Genomic DNA, 12,920 nt, shown 5'->3' with positions numbered 1-12,920 from the left:
ATGAAAAGCTTCTAATTCTCATTAACTAATACAAAGAAAAGGAGATTTTCTTTTTTTGATGGCAAAGTGCATTAAACAAACTTTGAGAAACAATAACAAACAAATGTGAAAAACTGGTTGACCCCAAACAATTGTGATCTGTGTCCGGGTAGAGAAAAGAAATCGAAACAATGTCAAAATTGGTTCAACAACAATCACTTAAACAACCAAGCAAAAGCAAGCAAAGAGGAAGGCTCAATCAAACCAATAGCAAGCAGTAAATGAACCTTTTCAAACCAGTAATCAAGCAAAGCTGATCCAACAAACTTGGAATAATAAAACTAGGTTGTTATAGACATTTTTGTGCCTTACAGCGTTGAGCATGAAATGTCCATAATCTAAGGGATCCAAAGTCCCTAAACATGTTGTTCCTACCCCTAGAGGAACAAGCCTAACAAACCACAGCAATTCACAGTAGTTCTCCACCTGAAATTACTCAAAAACAAGTCAATTCAGGATCATGTCAACTACTCCACTGGCTATCTGCGCTGAATGTCAATGGCTCCATTGGCTACCTACGTTGAATGTCAACTGGAACAAAGGCTACCTGCGCTGAACGAGAATGGACAAGTGGCAGGCTCATTTCTCAAGGTGTCAAAACCCAGGAAACTTCCAAAATGACACTTTCCTCAGGGAATTCGACTGGTGATGAGTAAGAGGTTCCAAATCTCCAAGTGGACTCAAGAACTGACAGAGGGAGAGGACACTAGTCAGATCTCAAGCTGACTCATCCTCTCTCCAAATATCTATATATGGATCTCTCCTCCATGAGATCTAGAGGCTGGAATTTTGTTATTGCAAAGAATTGCTGTTGGTTTGAGACTGGAACTATTGGGTGCTTAATGCTTTGAAGGGGCTGAAGATAGGAATTCCATTTGCTGGGAAGGAGATGCTGGATTGGAGCCCTCTGGGTTGTATCTCTTCCTAAACCTTGTTATTCATCAATAAAGCTATCTTGGTTTCTCCTATATGCTGATGTTTTCTTGATGTATGATTGCATTAGTGCATTTGATTTGTTTCTAATCCTGAATCATTTATGAATATGTATATTTGCTTTTGTGTTGTGTTCTTCTCTTGTCGCAAGTAGCTGTTCTCTTGTGATCTCGCAGGAATCAAGTAGCTGTTCTCTTGGGCGAGCGAGGAGGCAAGTAGCTGTGAACACCCAAAGGGAAGAAGATCTGGATCGAGGGACAAACGGAAGACACTGGTAAGTCTATTGATCTCTCTTCTTTCACATTTCATAAAGGAAGAAACCAGTATAGCTGTACTCGTTTGTTGCTAAGGCACTGTCACACCTTAGGTGGATAGGATCGTCCTGCATAGGCATTTTTCCCCACAACAAATTGGCGACTCCACTGGGGATTTTGTTTAGTCATTTTATTTGTGTTTCTATCATTTGTTTGCATCATAGACTTGACAGCAACAGTCGAACTGCATCTTTCCCAGATGCAAAGTAGAAAGTTGCTGCTTTGATCCAGTTGCTGGACTTGTCTATGATCTTAACAATGGATCCACAAATGATTTGATGATCCTTGTGATAGATCTTAGTAGCTTTCAAAGCATCCCTTTAGTTATACCTTGCTTGTGTTTTTGATTTGGCCTGAAACTGTTGATTTTTGAGCAATTTGTGACCCAGAACCCAGGAGAAACGAGAGTTTCTCCTTCAGCGCAACTGTTGTGAAGGCAGTCTGCATTTCAACGCAGGTCCCGTGAAGGTTACCTGCGCTGAATGTCAAATCCTCAGTGTTGAGGTTGCGCTGAACCAGTTTGGCCTTGTGCAGCTGGGGTTCTCTGCTTTCTGTTGCCCTGTTTTGATCTCTGTTTTTGCAGCCTTTAACCAGCATAGGTACCAGTCTGATAACTCCTTTTCTTTGCTTACATTCCGCCTCCTTTTGTACAAAAAGACTGTGAGTGTTTTTATGTGTTTGTGGCGTCATTTACAGTTTTCCTTTGCATGAGTAAAATAGTCATCCTGTAGCCTTTGATTCAGATTTGATTGATTGTGATCTTAGAAGAGAGTTCATTGGTTGTTTGCAGATTGATTATATATTTACTTTTGCTTATTGGTTTGAATTTGTCTTTTTTAAAAGTGTCGAAACAAAAGTTTATTTCGAAAATCGTTAAGTGTTGTAATCTCTTCTACCCTTTCTGATTTCGAAAAAGTAAACTTGTTTGTATTGATCATTTAAAAGCAAATTCAAAGTTGTACAAAAAGCTTTCTGTGTAGGCATCAATACTAAGAAAGCGGAAAACAAACACCTGCATTGTGCATTTGAATTTGATAAGTTTGCATGTTGGATTTAGGAAAAGTGCATTAGAGTGTGCTGATTGCTCTTTGAGAAAATATGGTGTCTTTCTTTTCCCTTAGTAGCTAGGATTTTCAAAGTTGAAAAGATATAAAGCTTGCTTATCATCTTTAGACTGCATTTAGGAATTTGTATCATACATCTCGTGGTGAACCTTGAAAGGAAAACTTTAAAAAGATCAACCTAAAATAAATTGAATGAACTTAACAACGCTTTGTAACATAACGCACAACATAGAGGTCTAGGCTAGAGACGTGTTCCAGTGTCATTAAGCCTAGTGACTGTCGATCTCGTGGAAGGTGGGTGATTCCTCCTGAGGGACGATAGCGCTAGTACGGATTGTGCTCCCACGTACCGTCGCGTATATATTGGGAGACCCCTATAGGCATATATCCTTTATCCTTAGGAAGCCGTGTCGGCCGCCCTACTGATCGCAATGCAGTGAACACAACATTCACGAAGATTGACCGCCCGTACCCTAAAAGGTATTCTGCGGTTTTGCGAAAAGTTTGGCACACCCTCTGCCTAGAACTCCAGAGAAGTTCCTTTTGGCCTTTTTCAGACTCTATAACAGAAAAAGTCCATTCGAGCATTTGTTACTTCGGGCACGTTAAAACATCGAAGGAGACTAGAGTCATCTTTAGCTTTTTCTCGACTCTTTAAAAGTGAAAAAGCAAGTTGTGTCTAAAGCGTCGTTAAAATTTATTTTAAACGGAACAATCACCCTTTAATTCGTGCGTTGATCTTTAGGTTGAAAAATTGGAGCACACCAACCAAGGAATTCCCCTTGGTGGAAATCCTAGTCCCTTCTCCTTTGGGGAGATGTTGGTGCGCCCCATATGGCCACATTGTCGCTTCCAGGACTGACAATTGGCCTGCCAGTTTGGCTCTTTTCAACCAATGTCATTCAGAACACCACCATTCCTGAACAGTCGAGTCAACAGTTAGACCAGACCAGAGTTGCCAACCAGCCTTCTACCTCATCTAACTCTTCCCCTCCTCCTTCCTCTTCACTTGACGGAACTGGTAAAACAAAAAACCGAGTTCCTAAGGAGAAGAAGGAAAAGAAGAAGAAAGAGAAGAAGAAGAAGGAGCCAAAGGCGACTGGGGGCAAACAAGTGTCGTCTGACAGAAATCCACACACAGCACTGACAAGGCCTAAATCGCCATGTGTCATATGCAAGGGAGACCATTTCCACGGAGATTGTCCCTGTATCCCTCAAATACTTAGGGACTGGTTTCCCCATTTGCACAATTCGGTAGCATCAACCTCTGATAGCCATGTTGACTGCTCACCGTCGACTAGTGAAAGTGAAGTCACAGGACAGAGAGGGAAAACTAGATTTCCCTGTAAACTGTGTGAAGGCGATCACGCCATCCACCCTTGTCCCTTCTTAGACGAGGCGAAAAGAGTTTTGGAAGATTGCCCGATTTTACGAGCGCAACTTCCTCCTGGATATCAAAAACTCCTGCCAAGTCCTTCACTAGTTGAGAATTCGGCTGGCCTGCCCAGGTGGTCAGCCGAAACACCTATCATTGAAGATGAACCGTCTGGATCCATGCCTGACAAAAGTCAAAAGGTTGATACGGCAGTTGACCCGGTTTTGCCTTCAGAGGCTCTATCTTCGAATGATACCATCACAGAGGAGAATAAAGACGACACCGTCCAAGTTCTCTTCATCAGCACTGACTCTGATGAACAAGGGGGCAATGCCCCCATTCCTTTATCGCAGGAAGGAAGTTCGTCAGAGCGATATCCGGCCGTTTATTCGGTCCCACCATCAAGCAACCTGGTTGTGTCCTTTGATTGGAACCAACTAGGTAGACCCCGGTTGCCAGCAAACATACCATTCAGGATTATCGTTCAAATATACAGAATGGTAATGGCTGGCACTATCATTGATGAGGGGGCATCTGTGAGTATCCTTTCCTCTATTGCTTGGAAAGCGCTTGGTTCGCCAGCGCTTTTACCTGAAATGAGAAATCTATCAGGTTTTGATAAAGGAACCAGTCGACCTTTAGGGATCCTCCCCAATGTGCCTATAACATTGAAAGGGAAGACCGTTAAAATGAACGTGATGGTCATTCAAGGACCCTTGGATTATAACCTACTCCTTGGACGAGACTATATATATTGCATGGGAGCTATTGTCTTCTCACTCTTTAGAGTAATGTGTTTTCCGCATGAAGGAAGGGTGGTCAAGCTCGTGGACCAACTTTCATTTCCCGGATCACGCATCGCAAATAGTCATATACCATCCCTAAATGGTCTATTCACGCAAGAAGTGTCTCAACCACGGTCCGTCCTCCTGATGAGCGCGAGTAATCCGAGAGGATATGACTGGAACCCAGGGGGCATGCGTCCTGGTTTGCTTCGGCAGGAAAACTTTGGGTATAGGGTAGGTTTCCGCGGGAGAATATGACTAGTCTGTACCCCGTCCATAGAGGAAGAGGGGTTATTCTAGAATAAGATTCTTTTGTCAAAGTTATGTGAGTTGACAAGAGCGTCACTCACCTTTGCCTATTTCGGTAGACATTGCTGAAGAAGTGTTTTGTTTGAAAGATTAACGAGACAATCTTTGGGTAACCTAAAAGAGGTAAGCCTCTCCCAGTGAAACGAAAGTTTCGACGGAATTGAAGTAGAGGTAACTTTGAAATCGTACTTTATACCTGGGGGCATGCAAACCTTTCAGAGTGCAAGCAAAGAGCGGTTATTTATCTGTTTTTTGGGTTAACCGTTTCCTAACTTGCATAAAGAAAGGATGCGGAGCAAAGCTTAGTAAGATGAAGCTCCATAAAAAATAGAATCTTGATGAGACACTCTTATCATATGACTGGGTAATCGAGCAGTTTTAGCATAAAGTTCCTGCTCGTTAAAAAATAAATGCAAGATCCGAGCAGTTTTATCACGTAATTCATGCTCGTTAAAAAATAAACGTTAAATCGAGAAAATGTTTCCACCCGTGTTTAAGCTCGTTAAAAAATGAACTATCCCAGTAAATAACCACTGTGAATGTAATATCATCAGCCATTAAAGCCTTGGTCGTGTTTGCACCTGTCACCTCCACTTTTCATTTGGCCGATCGTTCACCTCCATATGATTGTTTACCCATTTTGAGGAACAACTGCAAAGAGTGATTTCAACTAGCCATCCTTGTGACACTGCCGTGATTGGGAAATTCCAACCTGTACCTAGAATCTGCTGCTAACCCTGTTTATCACTCATTCCTCGAAAGATGAGTCTTCTTTAAGCTCTTTTCAATTGACTCGTAAAATATGAAAAGATTGCCAAGTTTTGGCCTTCCAGCTCGTTAAAGTGACCGGAAGAGCTATCCCTCCTCTAGATTTTAATCTTTTTGGACCTGAGGGATTATTGCACAAAAAGATCGAGCGCTTGTTTTATTCGGCTCGTTAAAACTATCGAAAACTCATCCCTTCTGTATTGTTTTATACTTTTTCGGACTTAAGGGATTAGATGACGAAAAAGGAATTTTGGAGTTGACTTTATGTATCTTTTTAGACTCTCTAAAAATGAAAAGAACCGAGTTATCCTTGTCGTTAGACTCGTTAAAATCATTAAATAGCGACAAACTTGTCTTTAGACGAGAACGAGTTTCCCTATCGCTAGGCTCGTTAAAACATAGCGATGGGCTTGCCCGAAGGGCAGGTTATAGAACAAGCATATGTTATCCTCCTCAAGCTTGACAAAAATAAAGAGGTACTGGTCAGCAATGACTGGGGAAAATTGGGAGAAACTAAAGAAAACTTTGATGGTAGCAAGTCGCTCTTGAACATGACACTTTTTCTCTGTACCACATTCGGGTTGGGTTGTTTCATTCACCGGTCACATCCATGGTCTCGCCATACCATCCATAATTGGGGTAATGCTACCGATCCATCGCATCAGTGTCGCCATATGTTCAAGAGAAGTCGTTCAGAAAGAGTCAACCGGGTCCCATCCACTGCCATACATTATCCTTCATCCATTCATGACCGCCACCCTGAATCATATGTCGCAGATCGTTTTCACCTCCATTAAAATCATTAGCTCCATTCCGTGTCACTGATGTGGGATTCATTAAGGCCCTCCTTTGACGGATCGCTTCTTTTCGACATCAACTCATTATCCAGGAAGTTGATCTAGGAACACCCCCTCCAGTACTTTGAAGCTTGCATGCCACAATGGCAAGTTTCTCACTTCCGGCGACAGATATACATCAATGACCTTCGACTGAAAGATTTTGCGTGGTGTTCGACGCCAAGTCCTTTATTCACACCACGTGAATTGTACTGCAGTACCTTGAGGGTCATTTTCATTATCGGTGATTTCTCTCGCGCTTGTTAACGGTTTACATTATTGGCCGGTAATCAAGCGATGTCTTTCCATGTTCGACTTCAGAACAATTCTCACATGGATTGACTTGTACTTAGAGTGAAGATCGAACGAGTTTGAAGACCCCGGATCTAGTTTCATCCATCCGGGCTGCGATATATATTCAGGAAAGATAAAGACATTGACATTTACATCATGGCAGCAGATAATCGTCCTACTCAAAGGATGATAATTTCATCAAAATTATCAGTCTACCATCAGACGATTGTCTGTGCTATGTACAGAAAAATGAATTTATAAAGCTGAGCATGGGAATGCCCACCTCAGCTAGATCATGAAAGCAGTATGAAAAATAATGTACTGTATTGTATTGTAGTACAGGTCTCCTCCCAGCATTGGATGAACTTCGGATCCCCCTGATAAAGCATTTCGCCCGATAAACAACCTCATACTTTAGGGGGCAACTGTTATAGACATTTTTGTGCCTTACAGCATTGAGCATGAAATGTCCATAATCTAAGGGATCCAAAGTCCCTAAACATGTTGTTCCTACCCCTAGAGGAACAAGGCTAACAAACCACATCAATTCAAAGTAGTTCTCCACCTAAAATTACTCAAAAACAAGTCAATTCAGGATCATTTCAACTGCTCCACTGGCTATCTGCGCTGAATGTCAATGGCTCCACTGGCTACCTGCGTTGAATGTCAACTGGAACAAAGGCTACCTGCGCTGAACGAGAATGGACAAGTGGTAGGCTCATTTCTCAAGGTGTCAAAACCCAAGAAACTTCCAAAATGACACTTGCCTCAGGGAATTCGTCTGGTGATGAGTAAGAGGTTCCAAATCTCCAAGTGGAAGCAAGAACCTCCAAGTGGACTCAAGAACTGATAGAGGGAGAGGACACTAGTCAGATCTCAAGCTGACTCATCCTCTCTCCAAATATCTATATATGGATCTCTCCTCCATGAGATCTAGAGGCTGGAATTTTGTTATTGCAAAGAATTGTTGTTGGTTTGAGACTGGAACTATTGGGTGCTTAATGCTTTGAAGGGGCTGAAGATAGGAATTCCATTTGCTGGGAAGGAGATGCTGGATTGGAGCCCTCTGGGTTGTATCTCTTCCTGAACCTTGTTATTCATCAATAAAGCTATCTTGGTTTCTCCTATATGCTGATGTTTTCTTGATGTATGATTGCATTAGTGTATTTGATTTGTTTCTAATCCTGAATCATTTATGAATATGTATATTTGCTTTTGTGTTGTGTTCTTCTCTTGTCGCAAGTAGCTGTTCTCTTGTGATCTCGCAGGAATCAAGTAGCTGTTCTCTTGGGTGAGCGAGGAGGCAAGTATCTGTGAACACCCAAAGGGAAGAAGATCTGGATCGAGGGACAAATGGAAGACACCGGTAAGTCTATTGATCTCTCTTCTTTCACATTTCATAAAGGAAGAAACTAGTATAGCTGTACTCGTTTGTTGCTAAGGTACTGTCACACCTTAGGTGGATAGGATCGTCCTGCATAGGCATTTTTCCCCACAACATAGGTCACAAAGCAAAAAGGCAAGATTCGCTCAATAAAACTCACAAGAGAGTGTTTCAACCTCCAGACAGTGAAGAACAAGTCACAAACTAGGTGAAAACAACAGGGGATAGAAAGACCAATATGTTCAGGAGGCAGAATTGAAGAAATTCAATTCTACAGGAATCAACGCGGGTGATACCTAGCAACAATGTGCTCATAAAGAACTACGCGTAGCAACAATGCGAAGTTAGCGAGGAAGTACACGCCTTACCCGCGATGGTCCGATTTACAGAACCGTCACGACTGTTTGGTGTATTAACGTGATGAACAGGAGGTCACAGAAAGGGCTGCGCGATGACAGCGTGACTGTTTAATTATAAACCGTGATGATGTTCAAAAACAACCACAATCAAGCCAAAAACTCCCAAACCAAGACAGTCAATTTTTAAACAAACAAGGCACCTCCCAGACCAAACCAGGAAACCAAGAAACAGAGAACTAATCCCCAAATTTTGAAAAGAGACCAAAACAAACTCAAGGAAAGAATGAACAAAAAGGGACAAAGGCCAGCTCCAAGCTGTTCAGTTCGTAAACCAAACCGGAGATTGACTGAAGTGGCGTTGATCTACTTCGCTAATGCAGAGCAATAGCATTTCGAAGGCTATCTGGCCGTGCTTCAGGCTCCGTCTAAAGTTTACAAATCAAACAACAAGGTAAACTCCCCAGCGGAGTCACCAAATTGTTGTGGAGGTAAATCCCCTCTGCAGAGAGAGGCGATCCCTACTAGTCCAAATAAGGTCTAGCAACAATCAAACAATGCTAACACGCAGGTTCCTAATTGCAAATTAAAGACCGATGATGAGGGCCTACCTGGATTCCAACGCTAGTACTTGTAGAAGAGTCGTCTCTCCCATTCCTTTGCTCCGGCTGGTCATAATCCCCATGATCCTCGTGAACGGATACCTGCACATGCAAAGAACGATACAAACACAAGCATAAAATCCAATAGATGCAACTATATATCAGTCAGAAAGGATATAACTCAATCACCATCATAAAGACAATAAGAGTGGAACCATAATGATAATCATCTATTATTGATAAACAAAGAAGAATACAACCATAGTTCTGACGTCAAATCCTTCTCAAGAGGGTCCAGCCAGCAAGTTCCCCAAGCATTCACCCTTGAAGATAGATCTCCCAAGACAAACTCTCTCACTCACAAGTTTACACAAGATCAAAACACTTCACAACCTTCCTTAAGCTCTCTAACAATCCCACACTTGTCACACCAGCTACCTATCAAGCTCACACACTATCAACAACACTCCAAACACTATGAATTCCAAACTAGCAGCTCATAGCAATGGTGGAGGCTTAAATAGGAGAAGGAGTCTCCATGAATGGTGGGAAGATGAGCTTATCTCCAAAGAAGGTGGCTCAAATGACGAAATAGACATGCCAGAGAAGGGAGGGTGACATATACAAGGCCAACAACCAGGTCTGGAGTCATCTGGAAGGTCGGCTGTTAGAACAAACTCGCCCAGACTGGATCATCGCGGGTACATAACTGTACTGGAGCGCTGACATCGCTACTGCATAACGGAGAAAGTCATGTCAGCACGATCAAATATAAGCAACAGTCGCGCTGTCTCATGAAATTCGACCATCGTGGGAATCACGTGTACTTCCACGATGGCAGCGCATTCGGTCTGTTTTGGAGTGCTCATTAGCGCATTTATTTTTACAACAGTCGCGATGATGGAAAAACTTTGGCAAAGTGGGTCATTTGGCAACATTAGAGAGCATGAGTGTTACACTAAAATTTGTCACCATGACTATTTGCAGTTAGTATGGCTCCATCAACTGTCATACTATCCTCCTTGGCAAGCCTCATACCTCTGCTCTCCATGTAAAACTTCAAGAAAGAGAGAAAGTCATTAAAAATCTATATATCTCCGGGGAAGCAGTTTCTCTTAGCCTTACCTCCGTGTACGCACTCCAAGTTCACAATACCTGTGTACTTGTACGCTCTGTATGTAAAGAAATGGGTGTGTACTCCTGTAAAGGTCAAAAGGTGCAAGTTTCACTCCAAAAAAGTTACTTGTGGTCATTTCTAGAGCATTCTAGAAGCTTGTTTGACGTGTATGAAGCGCCTCCAGATGGTTCATGTATCCCTACCAAAGAGGAACTTATCCCATCAAGAGGGGATCTATCCCATCCAAAGAGGGGCTTATCCCATTGATGGTGGACCTGAATAACTTCCTCTAGAGCACTATAAATACATGCACTGGGCGAAAGGGAGGGGAGGTTGAAAGCTGAACATTCCTAAGGGTAGATGCTGCTGGAATTAGGACTCCCTTGTAAAGCTTGAGAGGAGAGATTCCCATCCTTTCCTAGCCTTATTTGAGAGTGGGTGAGTTGATCAAAGTAAAGGAAAACTCTTGCTGGACCCTAGGAGGGACTTGCACAACACCAAGGCTCAAGTTGTAATGGTTCCTTTTGTTACCTTTTAATGCAAATGAACTTATTTTTCTCAACAGATTATTATTCATGGTTTGTTTCATATACTCCTTGGTCTGTATGATGGATATGTATTGTTTTATGAGTTTATCAGGTGCTATTTAATCTTTTGGCTTGTTAGTGAATGCAGGTTTCGAAGAGAAGGAGGAGCTCTTCCGGATCGACGAGGCTGGACTACTACAAAGTGTTGGACTAAAGGTATGTTAAAGATCCCCTGATTACTTGTATTTGCAATGCATGTTTAGAGAAAGGTAGGATTTATTTGTTTTGTTTGCACTAGAAAGCTTTTGCTTCTAGGGAGGTCGGTTGTGTCCGCACTAACGACTCTTTCCACATGACAAAATGGTGACCACACTGGGGATTCCATTGATGTGAATGTTGTTTTCCTTTGTATGAACTTTTGATCTGAGAAAAGTTATTTGTTTTCTGGTTTTTGGCTGTCTAACTGTGTATTTGGGTGGGCTAGCTTAGGGTTAAATTAGATTTTAGTTTTTCTTTGTTTTGCTAGAAGTACGGAGCCTCTGAGTTGAGCACAGTGCGTACCTGTATGCACTGTCGCTTTGTGCACAGAGCGTACCCGCACCTGTGCAAATAGGTCGCCTGCGTACCCCTGTCAAAATTAAGAAAAATTCAATTTTCTCCTTTTTGACTTTTAGTTTTAGTTTTTAATTTGTTTTTTCTGCCCATAAATCTTCACCTAAGCTTGTTTCGTCAGTGTCGAGGGTTTTAGTGAAATTCATAGGGATTTTGCCTTGGGGTTTGATTTTTAACTGGTCCTGTAGTGACTTTGGCGTTAGAGGTTGTCAAACTTTGGATCTCCTTGGTTTTTTTCAGTCCTCTTAGGAGTCGGACTTGTTATAGATTTCACCTTTGTGAGAGACCTACCTTTGCGTCTTCTCTTTGCGAATCTCGAAAAGTTTGTTGTTTGAACTTTGAATTTTATTCTTGAGAAAAAGAACAAAAAGATTTTGACTTTTGTTTTTGACTAGTTTTTGGTTCTGCATTAACTAGTCCTTAGTTACATTTTGACTGAGTAAAACATCCAGGAATCATCTTTAGTAAGCTACTCGTTAGATTTACTTTTAAGTATTTTTCTCTTAGATTTGCTTTTGAGTGAAATTGAGTTGATTTGATTGCCATAGCTTTTTTAACTTTGATTTTTGTTAAAGTAAGTTTTACGTGCTTTATTAATTAGGAAAAAATACAAAAATATCTTTTGAAGGAAAGTTTTCTTTGGTAGCATTTGAGTCTTTGAAAGAAAAAGGAATTTTTGTGAAGTGATTAGTGGTCATGTGTCGTATGTTTTGAAAAGATTAAGAGTTTGTTTCTTTGTTTTTCATTGCCAAGAAAGTTGTTTTTATATCAATTTTGCATTCTCCAACTCTCTTAGCTAGGGAATTCATTGAAAAAGAAAAAATAGTATAAATCATTCTAAGTGCATCTTTTTAGTGGATTTCGGTCGAGTCTACACACCATCAGTTTCATCTCCATTACCTTTTGTCTTAAAGAAAGCCATAAAATTAACGCTTAAAGTAAAATCAACTTAGTAACTTTTATTTACTAGGGCTCTGAAACACCAATATAGATCAGGCTAGTGTCTTGGAGTAGGAGAGTAATTAACTCTCCAAGATAGCAAAACCAAACAAGTAGCTCATCTTGTGGTAGGATAAATCCAATTGTTTCATTTGTACTCTGGGAAAGCTCCTCTTAAAGGAGAAGCACGAGCTCGTGTCCGAACCAGTGAGGGGATCAATCCTCCCTCGTTGGGAACGACGCCAGACATGAACGTATTACAAACGGTAAACCTCAGATTAACCATTGTCGAGGAGCCAGGGGTCACTTGTCGGTAAACCTTGGATTATTTTCAAGGAGCCGGCAAGGGGATTGAGCTTGATACTCTGCCCTTGCGTGCTGTTGGAGTGTAGACTGTTCCCCTAGGTGCATTTGTTGTTGTTGGTAACCTTAGTGACCATTATCTTTAGGATTCTACCGAGGTGACGGTGGAGCGAAGATCCCACTGTACCTGGAGCAGACGTCGGCTAGACTCACTTGGATTTTCCGGGGGGTTCACTTCACTCGAGATGGTTAAAGTGGAGGAACTTGTGCTGGTCTATTCATTAAGCAGGTTGCCGGGGTAACTGTTCCGCCCACCACTTCTGTACTGAATTCAGCGATGTTGGGTTTCATCTCCAACTAGTG

This window comes from Pinus tabuliformis, chromosome 5_1 (genome assembly GCF_031772625.1).
Source record: "Pinus tabuliformis cultivar Carrire ecotype Pingquan chromosome 5_1, CPIR1, whole genome shotgun sequence".
Lineage (NCBI taxonomy): Eukaryota > Viridiplantae > Streptophyta > Pinopsida > Pinales > Pinaceae > Pinus > Pinus tabuliformis.
Note: the sequence above shows the minus strand (reverse complement) of the source record.